The 18844-nt window shown below is 41.1% G+C and overlaps 1 protein-coding gene across 1 annotated transcript in view; it reads left to right on the forward strand.

Moving 5' to 3' along the window:
- The window catches only part of col23a1a (collagen type XXIII alpha 1 chain a), a 91583-nt gene that overhangs the window by 12314 nt on the left and 60425 nt on the right, over window positions 1-18844 (forward strand). Inside the window, exon 2 of the mRNA XM_060927256.1 lies at window positions 14877-14903. The gene's annotated coding sequence lies outside the window, so the exon portion shown is untranslated. The remainder of the gene's footprint in view (window positions 1-14876; window positions 14904-18844) is intronic.

The following is an 18844-nucleotide window of genomic DNA, read 5'->3' on the forward strand; positions in this document are numbered from 1 at the left end:
AAGTCCAGTCTCGAGTCCCCAGTGTTCAAGTCCAAGTCATTAAAGAAAAGTCCGAATCAAGTCCACTATTGATTCGAGTCGAGTCCGAGAACAAGACTCCATCCGCACCATTTGACGGTGGCTGTTGCTGCCTTTATGTGAAAGCGTCTCTGCTACTGTGTTGGACTAACGTTCCTGCTCGACTGCGCCATTTTAGTTAATAGGCTACAGATAAAAAGCTAGTTCATTGCTCAGAAAGCCCCGCCCACTATCAACAGAGCAATGAACATAGCGTGTCACTTCTTTCTCTGGGTGGAGTCTTACCAAATGACGATTGAAGTTCGAGGTCGTCCCCGTCGTCTCCTCGATAGTTCTTCTACATATGGAACACACAGCAGGGCATTTTTTCCCACTGCACGAGAAGTCTGTATAAGCAAAGCGGACAATCCTAGCGGCGTTCTCTCCAGGCATATTAGCGCCATTAATGTTAGTTTGTTCCTGAACATGACGTATGAACAGGTGAATGTGCATTCTCTTGCACGAAATTAGTATAAAAATTAATGTAAATATCTTATGCCAAATTATTATGGCACGTTGCAAAAAAAAGTAAAGAAAAAATCCGAGTCCTCGTCTCCAATTTACGAGTCTGAATGCAGTTAGTGTTCGAGTCCAAGTCTGAGTCATCAGTGCTCAAGTCCAAGTCAAGTCACGAGTCCTTAAAATTCGGGCATGAGTCGGATTCGAGTACTACAAGCCTGACAAAATTTACAACCAAGAAGGATATACTAATATACAGAAATTCACGTAACATTTGATCAAGTTAGAGGTCTGCGCGGGTCGGATTTTTCAGTCCCACTCCCGCCTGCGCCCGCAAAGAATTATGATTTTCAGTCCCGCTCCCGCCCGCACCCACAAAAAAATTATGATTTTCAGTCCCACTCCCGCCCGCGCCTACCATATTTTGTCCCGCTCCCGCCCGCAAATCCCGCATGATGCAGACGTTCGCGTTATTTCTCAGGAAAGTTCTTGTCTTGACACAGCGTGATGGTGCCTCGCCCCCTACTTTGAGTGGATTTGAGCATAAATATCTACAGCTCACGTTATTATTTACCTTGTTTCTGAATTCAGCATGTACTGTCTCTAATAATAATTAATGTTGTCAAGTGATTAAAATATTTAATCACAAATCACACATTTTTATCATATGAGAAACCATTGTAATTCTTTGATCAGCATAAAAAAGTGAATAGGCTTGCTTTGTACCAATGGTTTTTTTTTATTTTTTTTTATTGCAAAGCAGAGCTAGTAAGAGAAGTGAATTGATTTACTGCTTGAGTTAGTCTACAACTTTAATCAGAGAGACAGGTTACACAGTGACGGTAGGCTTGACTCAATGCTATCCCAGAAATCCTTCCTGTAATATGCAAATTTGGCCGCCTCTGATTGGACAGCCAAATTTGCATATTACAGGAAGGATTTCTGGGATAGCATTGAGTCAAGCCTACCGTCACTGTGTAACCTGTCTCTCTGATTAAAGTTGTAGACTAACGCAAGCAGTAAATCACTTCATTCATGGTTCTCTTGCTAGCTGAGTGTGAACTGCAAGTCATTAGAGTGATCAAAGGATTTCCCGTTAGGGTAATCAATGGCAAATTTAAGATGCCATTCCTCTGGCAATCTGACTTTCTCTGCAAATTTAGGTATCTTAAAATGTTTTTATTAATGCCAAATAAAATATCCAGCACAAATTATATATGATAGACATAAATTAATAATTTATAAATTTTATTTCAAACACATTTTTAGTTAGTGGGACTGCAGCTTATCACCGCTCCCGCCCGCGCGCGCATATGTGCACTTCCGCCCGCACCCGCAATGAGCTTTCAAAATTTGTCCCGCGCCGCACTGCTTTGCGGCGGGTCCCGCGAGTCCCGCGGGACTCCCGCGGGAGTGCAGGGCTCTAGATCAAGTATCAATAATAGAGACCAGCACTGTGAATTATTCTTAAATTTTCAGAATGATCTTTTTTCTGTATAAAGGAAAACAATCCATCATAAGTATCTCTCTGAAGGTGGAAACCTGTGATTTTTGCGAAGTTAAAGAAAAGCACGTTAAATATGTTTATGTTGAAATACTTGTGATGCGTTTAGCGACCCTGGTGTCGGTTATTGGTAAGGTCCTAAAAACAAAACATCAGGAGATTCTTTAATCACACGTTAATTAAGAAATAAAGCAAGTTTAAAAATGACTTCAGTTCTCCTTTAATAGGAACTTGTGGTTGATTCTAAGATTCCTGTTCTTGGCTGCAGGAGCAGAACCCAATGTGGTGTTCTATTTTCTGTTGCGATGCTTTTCTGCTTTTAAGCAATGTCCAAGATTTATTTATTCTGTGTTTTATCTTCTTTCATTGACGTTTATCTGTTTATTTTCACTTCACAGTTACCCACAATGCTCAGAATGATATCTAAAGAGAGTGATGCAGCGGCACTTTAGTCCTTTAGCCTGTTCAGCTCTCTCACCTTCTCATCTGTACGCTCTGCTCAAACAGATCAGCTTCCAAACCTTCAAGCTTCATGCTAATAAAACCGTCAACACCGTCACTCACAAAACTGCTAACTAGCCAAGCTGAGTTTCTGCTGGAACTGTGCAGCATTGCATTGTGGGACTTTGAGTCCAGCATGTGCACAATTTTATGTTGGATTTCTCATGAATGCTGAGTGATTAAAGAATCTCTTGATGTTTTGTTTTTAGGACCTTACCAGTTACAACTAAACGCATCACAAGTATTTCAACATAAACATATTTAATGTGTTTTTCTTTAACTTCGCAAAAATCACAGGTTTCCACCTTCAGAGAAATATTTTAGTAATTTTTTTTTTCACCAGAGGATGTCAGACATCAACTCTCTATTTAGACTTTTCTGTCATTTAAAGGGTAACGTGATCCCAGACCAAGAAGTACCTCATGAATATAAAATTAAAAGTTGTATATTTGGGCTTTTCTGAAAAAATTCCACATAAAAACAGAGCGAAGGCTTTTTCACCTCCTACTAAACATCAAATAGAGAAGCTGGCATGGAAACGGTTTTCTTCATTGACTTAGTGACCTCTTGCTTTTTTTTTTTTGTCTGTGCCAACTATCAAAGAGAATTTTTGCTGGGAGGGAAAAAAAGAATGTCGTGTTTCACAAATGATTTTTTATGTATTGGACCGTAACATGAAGCAATAAACAATTTCCCATTGGGAAGCAAAGGTGGAATTGAAAAGGATGAGATTTCACGGGCATTAGATCCAGATGCCTGGTGTTTTTCATCTCCCACTTACTGTAGTCTCACCACAAAACTCATGCTGGGGTGCACTTGTGGTTTTGAGGTCCCTTTGGTCAAAAACGTGAGACGTGAACAGAGACGGCGCTCGTTTGGGTTCCCATCAGTTCAGGTTTCTGACTTTAAAACCAGCACTGATCAAAGAATTTTACATGTTCTGCTCTATTCTGCTCTCTGGTCACCACATCCCGCTTCAGGATACAAAGAAACCAGGAATTTTAAGTTAATTTCTTTTATTTATTTAAATCTTTGGAAGCACTTTCAGTTTGATGGTGGTTAATTTGTAAAAATTTGTAAAAAAAAAAAATATATATATATATATATATATATATATATAAAATCTCATTATCTCTAGCCGCTTTATCCTGTTCTACAGGGTCGCAGGCAAGCTGGAGCCTATCCCAGCTGACTACGGGCGAAAGGCAGGGTACACCCTGGACAAGTCAACAGGGCTGACACAGACACAGACAACCATTCACACTCACATTCACACCTACAGTCAATTTAGAGTCACCAGTTAACCTAACCTGCATGTCTTTGGACTGTGGGGGAAACCGGAGCACCCGGAGGAAACCCACGTGGACATGGGAAGAACATGCAAACTCCACACAGAAGGGCCCTCGCTGGCCCCGGGGCTCGAACCCTGAACTTCTTGCTGTGAGGCGACAGCGTTAACCACTACACCACTGTGCCGCCCCATGTATATGTATGTATATTAAAAATAAAATAATAATAATAATAAATGGTGTAACTTAACACATTGAGGCAATCTTATTAACCACGTTTACATTCTTTGTCTCATATGAACAATTTGCTCTCAACAATTATACTTCATCTCATCTCATTATCTCTAGCCGCTTTATCCTTCTACAGGGTCGCAGGCAAGCTGGAGCCTATCCTAGCTGACTACGGGCGAAAGGCGGGGTACACCCTGGACAAATCGCCAGGTCATCACAGGGCTGACACATAGACACAGACAACCATTCACACTCACATTCACACCTACGGTCAATTTAGAGTCACCAGTTAACCTAACCTGCATGTCTTTGGACTGTGGGGGAAACCGGAGCACCCGGAGGAAACCCACACGGACACGGGGAGAACATGCAAACTCCACACAGAAAGGCCCTCGCTGGCCCCGGGGCTCGAACCCAGGACCTTCTTGCTGTGAGGCGACAGCGCTAACCACTACACCACCGTGCCGCCCACAATTATACTTAAAATATACAAATTTTTCAGGTGTAAATGAGTCCAAATGAGACTATAATTTATATTCTAATACCAGCTCGAATCAGACTTGGCGTTCAGTTTTATTTCTTGTTTTACATTCATTCACTGGCCACTTTAATAGGAACTTGTTCTTGATTCTAAGATTCCTGTTCTTGGCTGCAGGAGTGGAACCCAATGTGGTCTTCTTTTGTTGGTGCAACAGTTTTCAAAATGGCGGCACTGATACCTGGCTGACACTTCACGTTTTGAAGTCTCATGAAGATCACACGGATAAGTGACACCTGCCGTGGACCAAACGAACTAAATTCAACATGGCTAAAAACCGAATAGGCCGATAAGTATAATATTTACACTACCGTTCAAAAGTTCGGGGTCACTTTGAAATGTCCTTATTTTTGAAAGAAAAGCACTGTTCTTTTCAATGAAGATCACTTTAAACTAATCAGAAATCCACTCTATACATTGCTAATGTGGTAAATGACTATTCTAGCTGCAAATGTCTGGTTTTTGGTGCAATATTTCCATAGGTGTATAGAGGCCCATTTCCAGCAACTCTCACTCCAGTGTTCTAATGGTACAATGTGTTTGCTCATTGCCTCAGAAGGCTAATGGATGATTAGAAAACCCTTGTACAATCATGTTAGCACAGCTGAAAACAGTTGAGCTCTTTAAAGAAGCTATAAAACTGACCTTCCTTTGAGCAGATTGAGTTTCTGGAGCATCACATTTGTGGGGTCGATTAAATGCTCAAAATGGCCAGAAAAATGTCTTGACTATATTTTCTATTCATTTTACAACTTATGGTGGGAAATAAAAGTGTGACTTTTCATGGAAAACACAAAATTGTCTGGGTGACCCCAAACTTTTGAACGGTAGTCTAATTGCAATTAGTTGCCAATACGAGTCACGATATAAGGTTACTAAAACCGAAAACGTAATTGAATAACACGTTAATTAAGAAATAAAGCAAGTTTAAAAATGACTTCAGTTCTCCTTTAATAGGAACTTGTGGTTGATTCTAAGACTCCTGTTCTTGGCTGCAGGAGCGGAACCCAATGTGGTCTTCTGTTTTCTGTTGCGATGCTTTTCTGCTCACCACGGTTGTACAGAGTGATTATATGAGTTACTATAGCCTTCCTGGCAAAAAAAAAAAACTTGAACCACCTCAAATCTGTCCATTTTCCTCTGACCTCTCTTATCAACAAGGCGTTTGTTTTTCCACCTACAGAACTATCCCTTGCTCACTCACTCAATGTTTTTTTGTTTTTCGCACCATTCTGTTGTGAGACTGTGTGTGAAAACCTCAGGAGGAGATCAGCAGTTTCTGAAATACTCAAACCAAAAATACTCATCTGGCTCAAACCAACACCCATACCACAGTGAAAGAAGAGATTATACTCTCCAGGCCTCCATCAGTAGCTCAGGGGTCAGGTGCAGCAGCTGCATGTAAGTTCAATCATAAGTCAGTGTGTAAAGTTGATCCTAAACCAAATATTTTGAAATGAATGTAAAGCTAGCTTGGTGTAGAATTCCAGTTGCACTATAGACCCTGCGGTACATTATAGCTCATAGTGTAGAAAGCAATTGGAGATAAACTTTCTCACATACAGTAGAATGATGAATAGTTTATTTCACCATCATCAGCCAATCATTACATTAATGATATTTAGAAGACGCTCTATCCAGAGTGACATACAACATACCCAGAGCAGCCTGGGGGTTAGGTGCCTTGCTCAAGGGCACTTCAGCCATTCCTACTGGTCCAGGGAATTGAACCAGTGACCTTTTGGTCCCAAAGCTGCTTCCCTAACCATTAGGCCATGACTTCCCCCATTCAGAAACATGATCTGATATATGTACTGTATATTTTAACCATTTACTATTAAATACTTTGAACAACATCAGGAAGGATTGCACTTTACAGTAAAGGGTTGGCTCAGTTCATCTATTCCTTGTATTTGTAATTAATACTAATATGCCTTTGTTCTGTTCTGCTGGTTGGGCTCTTGTACAACAAATTTTACGGCATTTTAGTAATACCCTGTAGTACTAAAAAAAATCCTGAAAATTTAATCCACAAGTTTTAATCCTTTCCAAAACGTCAAGTCTCTTCCATGCCAGGACCTGGACTTCTCAGGCAATCTCCTGTCCCAGTACTAATGACCAGACCATTTTCCCAAGTTCCCAAGGCTATGGGCGGCACGGTGGTGTAGTGGTTAGCGCTGTCGCCTCATAGCAAGAAGGTCTGGGTTGGAGCCCCGTGGCCGGCAAGGGCCTTTCTGTGTGGAGTTTGCATGTTCTCCCCGTGTCCGCGTGGGTTTCCTCCGGGTGCTCCGGTTTCCCCCACAGTCCAAAGACATGCAGGTTAGGTTAACTGGTGACTCTAAATTGACCGTAGGTGTGAATGTGAGTGTGAATGGTTGTCTGTGTCTATGTGTCAGCCCTGTGATGACCTGGCGACTTGTCCAGGGTGTACCCCGCCTTTCGCCCGTAGTCACCCGGGATAGGCTCCAGCTTGCCTGTGACCCTGTAGAACAGGATAAAGCAGCTAGAGATGATATGAGGTTGCTGGCTATCAACAAATCATTGGCTACTTCCATACTTTTGGCCTGCAGTGTAGATTAAACGATTAGAAACAACAAGGCTGAGTGGAAGTCCAGAGCCGTGCTGAAGGCAGGGTTGCGCTCTCAGTGTAATCAGTTTTCCAATCCTGTGCTCCCAAGGCCTTCACCAAGACCAGTTTCAGCTGGGAATGCTTGGAGTCCCAAACCCTTCCCTGGATTGAATGTGTAATTTACGATGAGGAGGGAAAACAAAAGTTTAGCCCTAGCATCCTAACATCGGACAGAAGAATGAAAAGCAATTATTGTCTTTTCTCAACTCGCCTCATGAGGTTTTGTTAGTAATTTGAGCAATGTTTTTTTTTTTCTCGGTCTTATACTCCTCTTAGAACGTGTCATAAATCAGCGGGTTTTTGACAAAAGTTATTTATTTCTTACTTTTTTTCAGAGGTAATAAGGTCTGGGATGCAGACAGGAATGTTCAAAATAATTTTATCCCATGACTGACAAACAATAAAAAAAAAAAACACAGCTGTACTTGAGTCAAGACTTGTGGTTTGACTCCGTTCTGTGTGTTGTTGTTTTTTTTCAAGCATTGGACAGTTCAGGGATAAGGCTTACTACTTTGTTGTTCTCAAAAACATGGTTGTGGTTAATGTCAGTAATACATTTTGTATTTTAATGCTGATTTATTGGAGGAACTTGCTTTAGGGGTGGAAATGTAACTCAGTCTTTCAGCCCAGTTTCATGATTTCCATGCTTATGACAAACCGGAGCCAAGTATTGGGCAATTTGATTATTAGCTACTGAGCTTGATCAGGAGATCTTTAGACTACTGGGCCTCCAGCACTGCGAGTGCGAAATACTGGTACTATCCGAGACATTTAGTCGACAAATGCTTCTGGGTGTATTTTGTGATTTGGTTTTGGATTAAAGTCTAGGTTTCGTAAGCATTACATACAGTGTCTTGCAAAAGTATTCATCCCCCTTGGTGTTTGTCCTGTTTTGTTGCATTACAAGCTGGAAGTAAAATGGATTTTTGGGAGGTTAGAACCATTTAATTTACACAACATGCCTACCACTTTAAAGGTGGCATTTAGATGGCACTAAATACAGGGCAATTTTGGAGGAAAACCTGTTTGAGTCGGCCAGAGCTTTGAGACTGGGACGAAGGTTCGCATTCCAGCAGGACAATGACCCTAAACATACTGTTAAAGCTACACTGGAGTGGTTTAAAGGGAAACATTTAAATGTCTTGGAATGGCCTAATCAAACCCCAGACCTCAATCCAATTGAGAATCTGTGGTATAACTTGAAGATTGCTGTACACCAACGCAACCCATCTAACTTGAAGGAGTTGGAGCAGTTTTGCCTTGAGGAATGGGCAAAAATCCCAGTGGCTAGATGTGCTACGGCAAGTTAATAAAGACATACCACAAGAGACCTGTAGCTGTAATTGCAGTGAAAGGTGGCTCTACAAAGTATTGACTCTGGGGGGTGAATACCTATGCACACTCCAGATTTCTGTTTTTTCATCTTAATTATTGTTTGTGTCACAATAAAAAAAACAACAATTTGCACCTTTAAAGTGGTAGGCATGTTGTGTAAATCAAATGGTGCTAACCCCCCAAAAAATCCATTTCAATTTTAGCTTGTAATGCGACAAAACAGGACAAACACCAAGGGGGATGAATACTTTTCCAAGACACTGTATTTATTTGTTCCATGCTTTCTCTATGAGCTGAAAATCTTTTCAAAAATTCACTTGTCGAAATGTGATTAGTAAGTATTGTACAGTCAACACTGTTATCTAGCTAGCTATGTAACTAACTTAGTTGTATCTTTAAAGTGCCATTATTAGCAATCAGTCACGATTATAATTGCAGCAATTGCTTATAACATGATAACATTTGATTTCAAGAAAGTTGTGATAGAAAAATCTGCGCATTTGAAAGATCGACCAGCTTGATTTCTTTACAAAAGATGTTGTAGTGTTAAGTTAAAAATATTCAGCTTGATCAGCTTGTCCTTACCTTGTACCTTGGTCAGGTCTTCATCCATCTTGTGATAGGTCTGCCTGCTCACAATGTCTTAATCGTTGTTTGGCGGAACGTAGGATTCAGTGCCATTTAGCTCGATCCAGTGCACAAAGCATCCCCACTGCAGTATCATGATCCTTTCCTAGATACAGCTCAAGATCGTTACCCAGCGTCTTCAGGTTGTTTGGTCTTGGGCGTCCAACACCTCTAGAGCTATGGGCGGGAACCCAATCTTGCAGGAATTTAGGGAACTTGCCATCTGACATTCATGCCACATGCTTAAAGTAAAGGACACGGCAGTAGCTTATGCTAATTCCTAGGCTACAGCAACCAGTTCTCCTTCTTATCTCAAGGTTCAAAATGTGATCATGGAACCATACCTTTAGGATTCTGCACAGACAATTATGATGGAAAGCATCCAGTCGATGGAACTGTAGAGGATTGTTGTAATAACTCCACACTCATACAGTGGCATGCAAAAGTTTGGGCACCCTTACTGAAAATGTCTGTTACTGTGAATAGTTAAGTGAGCAGAAGATGAACTGATCAAAAGGCATAAAGGTAAAGACGACACATTTCTTTTCAGCGTTTTCTGCAAGATTTGTGTATTATTTTTGTTTTGTACAATTGGAGAGTGAAAAAAGAAAAGGAACACCATGTGAAAGTTTGGGCACCCCAATACATTTGAGTTCTCAGGTAACTTTTACCAAGGTTCCAGACCTTAATTAGCTTATTGAGCTGTGGCTTGTTCAAATTCTTCGTTAGGAAAGGTCAGATGATGCAGATTTCAAAGCTGTATAAATTCTCTGACTCCTCAAACTTGTCCCTAAAATCAACAGCCATGGGCTCCTCTAAGCAACTCCCTCGCATTCTTAATAACAAAATAATTGATGCTCACAAAGCAGGAGAAGGCTACAAGAACGCAGCAAAGTGTTTTCAGGTAGCTGTTTCCTCAGATTGTAAAGTTATTAAGAAATGGCAGTTAACAGAAACAGTGGAGATCAAGGTGAGGTCTGGAAGATGAAGAAAACTTTCTGAAAGAACTGCTCGTTGGATTGCTAGAAAGGCAAATAAAAACCCCTGTTTGACTGCAAAAGACCTTCAGAAAGATTTAGCAGACCCTGGAGTGGTGGTGCACTGTTCTACTATGCAGCGACACCTGAACAAATATGACCTTCATGGGAGAGTCATCAGAAGAAAACCATTCCTGCGTCCTAGCCACAAAATTCAGCGTCTGAAGTTTGCAAATGAACATCTAAATAAGCCTGATGCATTTTGGAAACAAGTCCTGTGGACTGATGAAATCAAAATAGAACTTTTTGGCCACAATGTGCAAAGGTATGTTTGGAGAAAAAAGGGTGCCGAATTCCAGGAAAAGAACACCTCTCCAACTCTGAAGCATGGGTGTGGATCGATCATGCTTTGGGGTTGTGTTGCAGCCAGTGGCACAGGGCACATTTCACTGGTCGAGGGAAGCATGGATTCGAATAAATACCAGCAAATTCTGGAAGCAAACATCACACCATCTGTAAAAAAGTTGAAGTCAAAAAGAGGATGGGTCCTACAATAAGACGATGATCCAAAACACACCTCAAAATCTACAATGGAATACCTCAAGAGGCACAAGCTGAAGGTTTTGCCCAGGCCCTCACAGTCCCCTGACCTAAACATCATTGAAAATCTGTGGATAGATCTCAAAAGAGCAGTGCATGCAAGACAGCCCAGGAAACTTGTAAAACTGGAAGCCTTTTGCAAGGACGAATGTGTGAAAATCCCCCAGGTAAGAACTGAAAGATTATTAGCCGGCTACAAAAAGTGTTTACAAGCTGTGATACTTGCCAAAGGGGGTGTTACTAGGTACTAACCATGCAGGGTGCCCAAACTTTTGCTTCGGGCCTTTTCCCTTTTTGTCATTTTGAAAACGTAAAAGATGAAAATAAAAAATTGTTTTTGCTTAAAATATAAAAGGAATGAGTCATCTTTAACTTTATGCCTTTTGGAGATCATTGCATCTTCAACTTGCTTAACTGTTCACAGTAACAGCAATTTTGACTGGGGTGCCCAAACTTTTGCATACCACTGTATATCAGCTTATGGAATTGTTGTTTTGTTCTTTCTGTTCTCTTGTTGAAAATAGATAAAGACTTTGTTTGTTAATTCAGAACTTGTCTTCTCAAAACTGCTTCTTATCAGGTTCTTCTAATAGCGTCTTATCACCTCTTGACTTAGTTTTGTTTCAAGCTAGGTGGTTGTTGTTTCATGTTGTCCTGCGCCACCATAATTTATGGGCGTGAACCACTTCTGGTAATAAATATGCCCAGTTTTCTTTGTTAGGGTGAACATTTTTAATGGCGTCATGGATTAACTTCTCTAAATCCTTTATAGAGATAGACAAACATTTTAAATCTAGTTATATTTAGGAGACTACCTGCATCAGGACTGAAATAAATGCCAAACCTAGCCGAGCACACCAGTAGCACTTAGCGTACTTCTAGCAGGTCATGTTGTGTCACACATCATTGATCAATCTGCAGCTTCAGTATGAGTTTGAGATTCATTTGTCTCTGTTTAAGAAAGAGTAGTGTGACCTCAGAGTGCACACCAAGACTGCTCATCATGACTAGCCACCAGGGAAATCAGGCAACTTAAATGTTTCCAGATGGACCTGACACTGAGACAAACATGCTTGAACCACATTTACACATCCACATTTCTAGATCAAACCACTCCATGGTCATGATCTACTTCTGATCTGTAGACATCACTGGGGGGGGGAGTTGTGCAACTAATGCCAAAAGTATCATATTATGGAACTCCAAGCTTCCCTTCCCTTTTTATACAATACTGAAAATAACTTTACAGTTCTCTATACCACATTTTCCCACCAATACCACTTTATACCTCGCATCTAACCATTTGACCCATGAAATGTGGTTTATGGTGCCATTCTGGTGCATCACTTTTCTCTTTTCCCACTTCTGGTCCTGGTTTCCAAATTTCAACAGGTCGTACCTCAAGGGACTAAAAAAAATTACCATGGAATATAAATATATCATATATAGGTCAAAGACCATCTCTGCTAAGCTTCTTCAGACACTCCACCATCTCCACCATCATGCTTCATGTAGCTTTTGAAGTCCTTCTCCAGAGGGATTTTTAAAATTCTTGTCCAAAGGAGGGTAGGTGGGTGCAGAATAAGTGCACAAAGTTTTCTAAGAGTGAAGCTACAGTAAAAGTGGTTTTAAAATCTGTGGGGGGTCCTGAAATTTGGTGTGTTTTGTGATGTCTAAAAGCTGTTTTTAAGCCTGGGAGTGATCCAGAGATCTGGTGTTCACTTCAACCAAACTCTGTTGTAAAGGCTGTAGGATGCAAGTCCAGTCTTGATACATATTTTGTACTGACTTGGACTTATCTCAGACATCCTGGAATTTGTACTTGGATTTGTCTTGGTTTTGGGTATTGGGTTCATTATATATGATCTTGGTCTTGACTGAAAGTTTGTAAAAAATAATACTTTTGTTTTCTTTACAAACTAGTAGTTTTTGCCCATGAACCTGATTTCCTCTGAATAGTGCTCTTCACAGGGGCTAAATTGCTCCCTGTGTCTCCTCAGTGACATAGACTCAGCCCTATCAGAAGTCTCCGGCAAGGAGCACTGATTTTGAGGTCCTGTACAATTGAAACTTTCAGGCAAGTGGGGAAGGGGATTCCCCGCCAAGGCTGCGCGAAGTGTGTTAGCATATGAGCATGTAGCCTATGGGAAATGAATAGTGTGTTTGGATTAGCACTAATCCCATGTTTTGGAAAATCGAAAATGTTGTCTTGGGACCCTCTGGGGTGCTACCAATCCATGTGCAAAGTATGGAGTATGTGTGTCCAGCTGTGTCGGACAGAGAGACAGAGACAGACAGCCTTCCTTTAGTAATATAGATTGAGAAGGTTTGACAAAATGTAATACCTTCTTCTCTAAAATACAGCCTAATTCTTGGTACAAAGCATGAATGAAGCAAATTAGTTGAAGTAAAGGCCTGGCTCAAAAAGGATCTGATGGACTTTGGTCTTGGTCTGGACTTGGTCTTGCTTTCATTTGGACTTGATGTCAACTCGGCCTCATCTCACTTAAGACTCGATCTCAGCTAGTCCTGCCTTTAGACTTGCCTTTGACTTGACAATGGTGGTCTTTCCAGCACTACATGGCCCAGTGCACATGCATGGAAGCTTGGGGTGGAGTAACATCCTCAGAGGAAAGCACTATCAGCATCACAGATGCTCATGATTGACTCATATTGCTGTGATCGACAGGAATGACAAAATGCCCCTTCTACCCATTGAGCCCTGCCAATTTATTTTTCCTGGACTCCTTGGCCATGAATTGTTGTGGTCTCATCAAGGTTCAAACTCTGAGGTTAAAACTTTTCTGGTGTGCCCCTCCAGAGCCCTATGGAAAACCTTACTTACTGATATATAAAAGTAAACTTTTATAGGACTAGAGCACTACAATTAGCTGTTTTTTGTGGTGTGTTGTGGTGTGCTGGCACTGAGAACATCATCAAAACAGAGAAAAAACATTTACACATTCTGGACAGACAATAACACACACAAAGTTTTAAAAAGACAAGAAATTTAGCCAAGAGAACAGAAGTAAGTTCATGAATCTGATTATTTCTTCGCTGATATTCACGTGACCAGAGATCAATCAAGTCAAGAGATGACAGTGTGGCTCAGTGAGGGACTTTTAGCTCAGGTGATGAGATGGACACTGATGTAGATAATGCTGTTAATCATAATCACTGAGAACTTATTTCCCATTGTACGCTTTTATTTCTTATAATTAAAAATTGGCAGTAATATATGGAGTTTTTAGCTCATCCGGCTGTAGGTCAGGCCAGATAAGCTTATGCGATCACCTGTTGTTTGTCCATCATCTGTCCACAATTTACAAAAATTGCTACTTCTTCTATAGGATTGATCAGATTTCAATCAAACTCGCATACTATGTTCCCCAGGTGGGTGTGCATAAAATTTGTCAAGAAGGTGGTGCCACCTGTCATATTTATGATTTTATGGATGTCTGAAAATTTTGGGCGACTCATCACACCAAACACTACTGTTTGTAAACTACAAGGATGGTTTCACTGAAACTCACCCAGAAGACTCTAAAGACATATTCCAAAAAGAGTTGTTCACCAAGTGGCGCCACCTGCTATGGCTGCAGCTACACAGGGGCCATATGCAATTTCACAAAAATCGCTACTCCTCCCAGCCTCATTGAGACTTTTTTTTTTTTAGGAAGTAGGGATTTCAGCCATCACGCATGTCCCATCCTTGGTTCAAAACAAAACATTTAAGACACATGAAACAAACTGGTCTGTAGATGAGTTTGCAGCTCACTAGTACGCTATAAGAATAAAGGTTCCATCGAGGATACCTAAGGCCTGAACCCTACTAACTGTATTTCTCATTTTAAAGAGGGTCCCAACACCTGTAACTACCCAGAGAGCACTTGAGGTACCATTTGCGTAAAAGTGTGCCTATAAAATTAAGAAGTGATATCATGCTGTGCTAACACTGAGATTCTGTCCTCTTCTTTTTCTGTACTTTATCTCCTATCATGGCTCTCATTTGTTATCCTGCACCTTCGGTTACAGCTGTATCTACACTTTGTTCTTTATTGCCCCATCATTTTGAGAAGTTGCAGTGTCTAACCGCTCATTTATCTTCTTCTGCTTTCTCTGCATACAGGGGCCTCTTGGTTTGGATGGTAAACCTGTGAGTATCTGTATCCAGCTTTGAGTGGCAGCAGGAGGACATGTGCATGTGTGCGATTGAGTGGAAATGATAAGGAGTGCAGGATTCATGTTTTATATTGGACAGAATTACAGTAAAACCTAAGTGGAAGTATGGAAGACAGTCTGGATGGGAGATTATATTTGTCTCAATTATTGTACGTTTGAGATGCAGTATATAAGAGAGGTTTGTACAGAAGCCAGCCATGATTCAAAAATTGTTTCCAGCATCTTATAGCAGAGTTCAATACTTAAGAGAATATGGTAAGGCATCGATCTGATGGCTTTTGCGACCGTATGACATCCATACGTATGAACAATGAACATGTACCACGACAGGGAACCCGACTGTAAATGTAAGGACACATAAACACTTGCCCACCGGATGACAAAATTTGTAAGTTTATTTACATAAGATACAAGGGTTTCTATCCAGCGCTTATTTTTAATTTGTGTTTTAAAAAAATAACATGGGATTATTTACTAACACATTTTATGGAAGATATTCACGACAATTTCATATAAAACTCGCTAAAACAGTTTTATTAGTCCATTAGCTTGTTGGACAGTTGAGTTTCTGTCATGTAAGGGCGATAGACAGATGTAAGTGCAGGAAGAGTTTTACTAAAAACATGCTCGCAAACAGATCCAAAATGTAGACAGAGTCAAAAAACAGGCAGTGGTGGAGTAAGACACAGACAGGATATCAGAGGGAATACAATACTCACAGCCCAGAAACACAAACAGGGTCAAAACCAGAAAAGCGATATAGAATACAAGGCTTGGTAACGTCAGACGCAGGGTACAAAGTCTGTGTGTTACTGAGAGTCCTTATATGTAGGCGCTGTGATTGAGCTCTAATCAGGAACAGGTGCATGGTAATTAGTCCTAATGGCACTGCATGTGCGTCAACACGTGTGGATGTGAGAGATGTAACCAGACAACTGTTTGACATATCGAGTTTGATATTGGATGATAACTATATAGTAGTGATGTAAAGAGAAAGCACTGGTTCACTGCTGTCCACCAGGCACCCAGCAGAGTCACACCATAATAAATGCCGTGGTGTTGTTTCTGGTGCATGGCATGCGGTGTCAAAGAAAGGAATAAATATGTATTCATAACTGCTATGTGTATCTGATTATTGGTCTCACTGTCACAAGACAATGCAGTAACTTCCTGACATGAAATACATGACACTACGCAATTCAATGGTTCATTCATGGTGCTATAATATTATTATTCTATCCAGGTTGATTTTGTGCCCTGGCACATATTTTGCTCATCAATTCATCAGGAGTTCCGCTTTTAAGCAGTGTGTAAATATCTATGTCATACTAACTGCGATGACAGTTTTACATTCTGAAAAACTTCCTGCTTTCCCTACCTTTTTAAAATGTGAGAGGAAAAAAAACAGCTGTGGTTTAGTCAGTGCTAATACAACATGCTAATTGCTAGCCAATTGTCTCCAGAATTTATTCTTTTCTCAAAAAACTATCTGCACCCAGGTGTAAAAATGTATTTTTCACAATTTATCTCAGTTTATCTGTTATAAATCCACACCCCATAGTTAGGTCTCTTTCTTTGACATAACAACCACCAACTTGGGAAGGTGAAAGCTAACACTTGCTAGCAAAGCAAACATAGCTACAGGTTGTTGTGGGGTTTTTTGTTTTGTTTTAAAATCACTTTTACCTTTTAGTCAATTAGCTACTACTCTAGAGGTAACATTTAAACCCTAGATAAAATAACTGCTTAGCTGGCTAACTTGAGCTAAGTGTTGTGCATCTGTAGCTTAGATAATATTGCTAAATCAATTCTGTTACAACAACTGAGACTTTTTCAACATTTTTGCACTTCACCTTACCTTCTCTATAGAGGATTTCGACGTGACGTCACAGGTCACGTGACGCCCCGGTGTCCGCCATTTTGAAGGTCAAGCTAGCTAATGTCAACAACATAGTAGCTGGTATGTTACTGTAGCAATGTTTACGTTCAGTCATTTGGATGACTGTTAAAACCTTTCAGCCTCAAGTTTTTCCTTTACTGTATTTACTAGTTTACTGAGCTAGCGCGCTCGGGCAGGCTGGGAGCGAGCGCGCTCGGGCAGGCTGGGAGCGAGCGCGCTACCTCGGGCAGGCTGGGAGCTAGCGCGCTAGCTCGGGCAGGCTGGGAGCTAGCGCACTCGCTCCCAGCCTGCCCGAGCGCGCTAGCTCAGTAAACTAGTAAATACAGTAAAGGAAAAACTTGAGACTGAAAGGTTTTAACAGTCATCCAAATGACTGAACGTAAACATTGCTACAGTAACATACCAGCTACTATGTTGTTGACATTAGCTAGTGCTAACAGCTAGCTGCTAGTGCACTGCTACAACTACACCGACCCTAATAAGACAGTTCTTGGTCATTGCCTGGTAACAGCAAATTTATAACGGGCCATGTCTCAACAGACTAAGAAGTTATTTCAATGACATTTAATAACATTTTGTTTATCCTGAGGACCGAAAGTAAATGAAAATGTGAACAAACCTTAGCTGTAATAAGATGGCGACCACCGGCTCCAGGGACGACCCGCTGATGTAGGCATGTTACCCAGCCTGGTTTTTAACGACATAGATATACAGATCATGTGGGCCGAAGTCAGGTAAAGACGAGGGCTTCGTGTACTTCTGTACGTCAGTGAACAATCCTGGTGGAAGCAGGTAAACGTCGTTTTCTAAGCCTGCTAACCTCAATTTTTGCAAATACCTTTCCCTCTGCTCGCCCTGTAAATGCCCTACGTCGCTGGATAGTGAAGGTGTTTTCTGCATCTCGCTCCTTTTTCTTTTATGTTTTTTCCCTGGTATTTCCCCACACGCCTGACTGCAGGTCAGGAAGATCACCCACGCTGCAGCACTGCAAAGCCAGAAAAAGATAGCCTGGTAACGTGTACGGATCACGTACACCAGCATCATTGATTTTCTGGTGATATCGCTTCTTACTCGCGTCATCTAGGCCGGATAAAATACTCGACAATGAGACTTCGTCATGATCAACAGTGTATCGCTACCGGTAGTCGCCATATTTGTGACCGTCAAAATGGCGGCATAGATATTGTCGCTATGGAAACAATGACGTAGGCCGAAATCCTCTATAGGTCTCTTAATATGTACCTGATACATTCATGTAACAACAACTAACCTTTTAATAACCCTTTAACTAAACAAAAGCCATATTATAGCATTAGCAACTTATGCATTTGCTCTGGGAAGAAAATGGTCCAAGGTACTTTTATTAAACATTATAATACATAGGGCCAAATTACTCAATTCTGATTGGTCAGTCAAGGAGGGCTTTTTTTCCTTAACACGGGGCCGTACTTCTGAAATGCTATTGGCTAGTTCATGGCTTGGTTACGGTAGGGCACGGGCGCAGATAGAGGGGGGGACGGGGGGGATTCGTCCCACCCAGATTTAAATTCACCTCGTTCGGTCCCCCCCACTTATAGGGAGGAAAAAACGTCTATGCTGTCTTTCTTTGCATAAGGCAAACCTCACGGAAAAATCAAAAGACTAATTACCATTCGGTTTATTGAGGTGCACAGCAGTATATACATAGTTGCAACTGCGCAGACTGCACAGGTTGCGAGCTCGAGCTTGGTTGCTATGGTTACCCACAAGTTTGACAGGCATATCGGGGACAGCGCCTCCTAGTTCAGGACCCCAACACGGCATGATGAAGGGTGCCAAAAGGCAGAAAACGATTGCATCGTTTTTTTTTAAAACGACTGTAAGTAAACTGTGCCGTACTTTATCATATCACCTTGCAGTTTTTTGATAGTCTGTTCAAAGTAATGTCGTAGTGAAAGTAAAATCGTCCGGAGTAGAGATGCCTTTCTGGTAGCCTCCTTCTTTCGGTGGCAGCCTGTAGATACAGTGCTCAGAAG

Source organism: Neoarius graeffei, chromosome 8 (genome assembly GCF_027579695.1).
Source record: "Neoarius graeffei isolate fNeoGra1 chromosome 8, fNeoGra1.pri, whole genome shotgun sequence".
In the NCBI taxonomy this organism is placed as follows: Eukaryota; Metazoa; Chordata; class Actinopteri; order Siluriformes; family Ariidae; genus Neoarius; species Neoarius graeffei.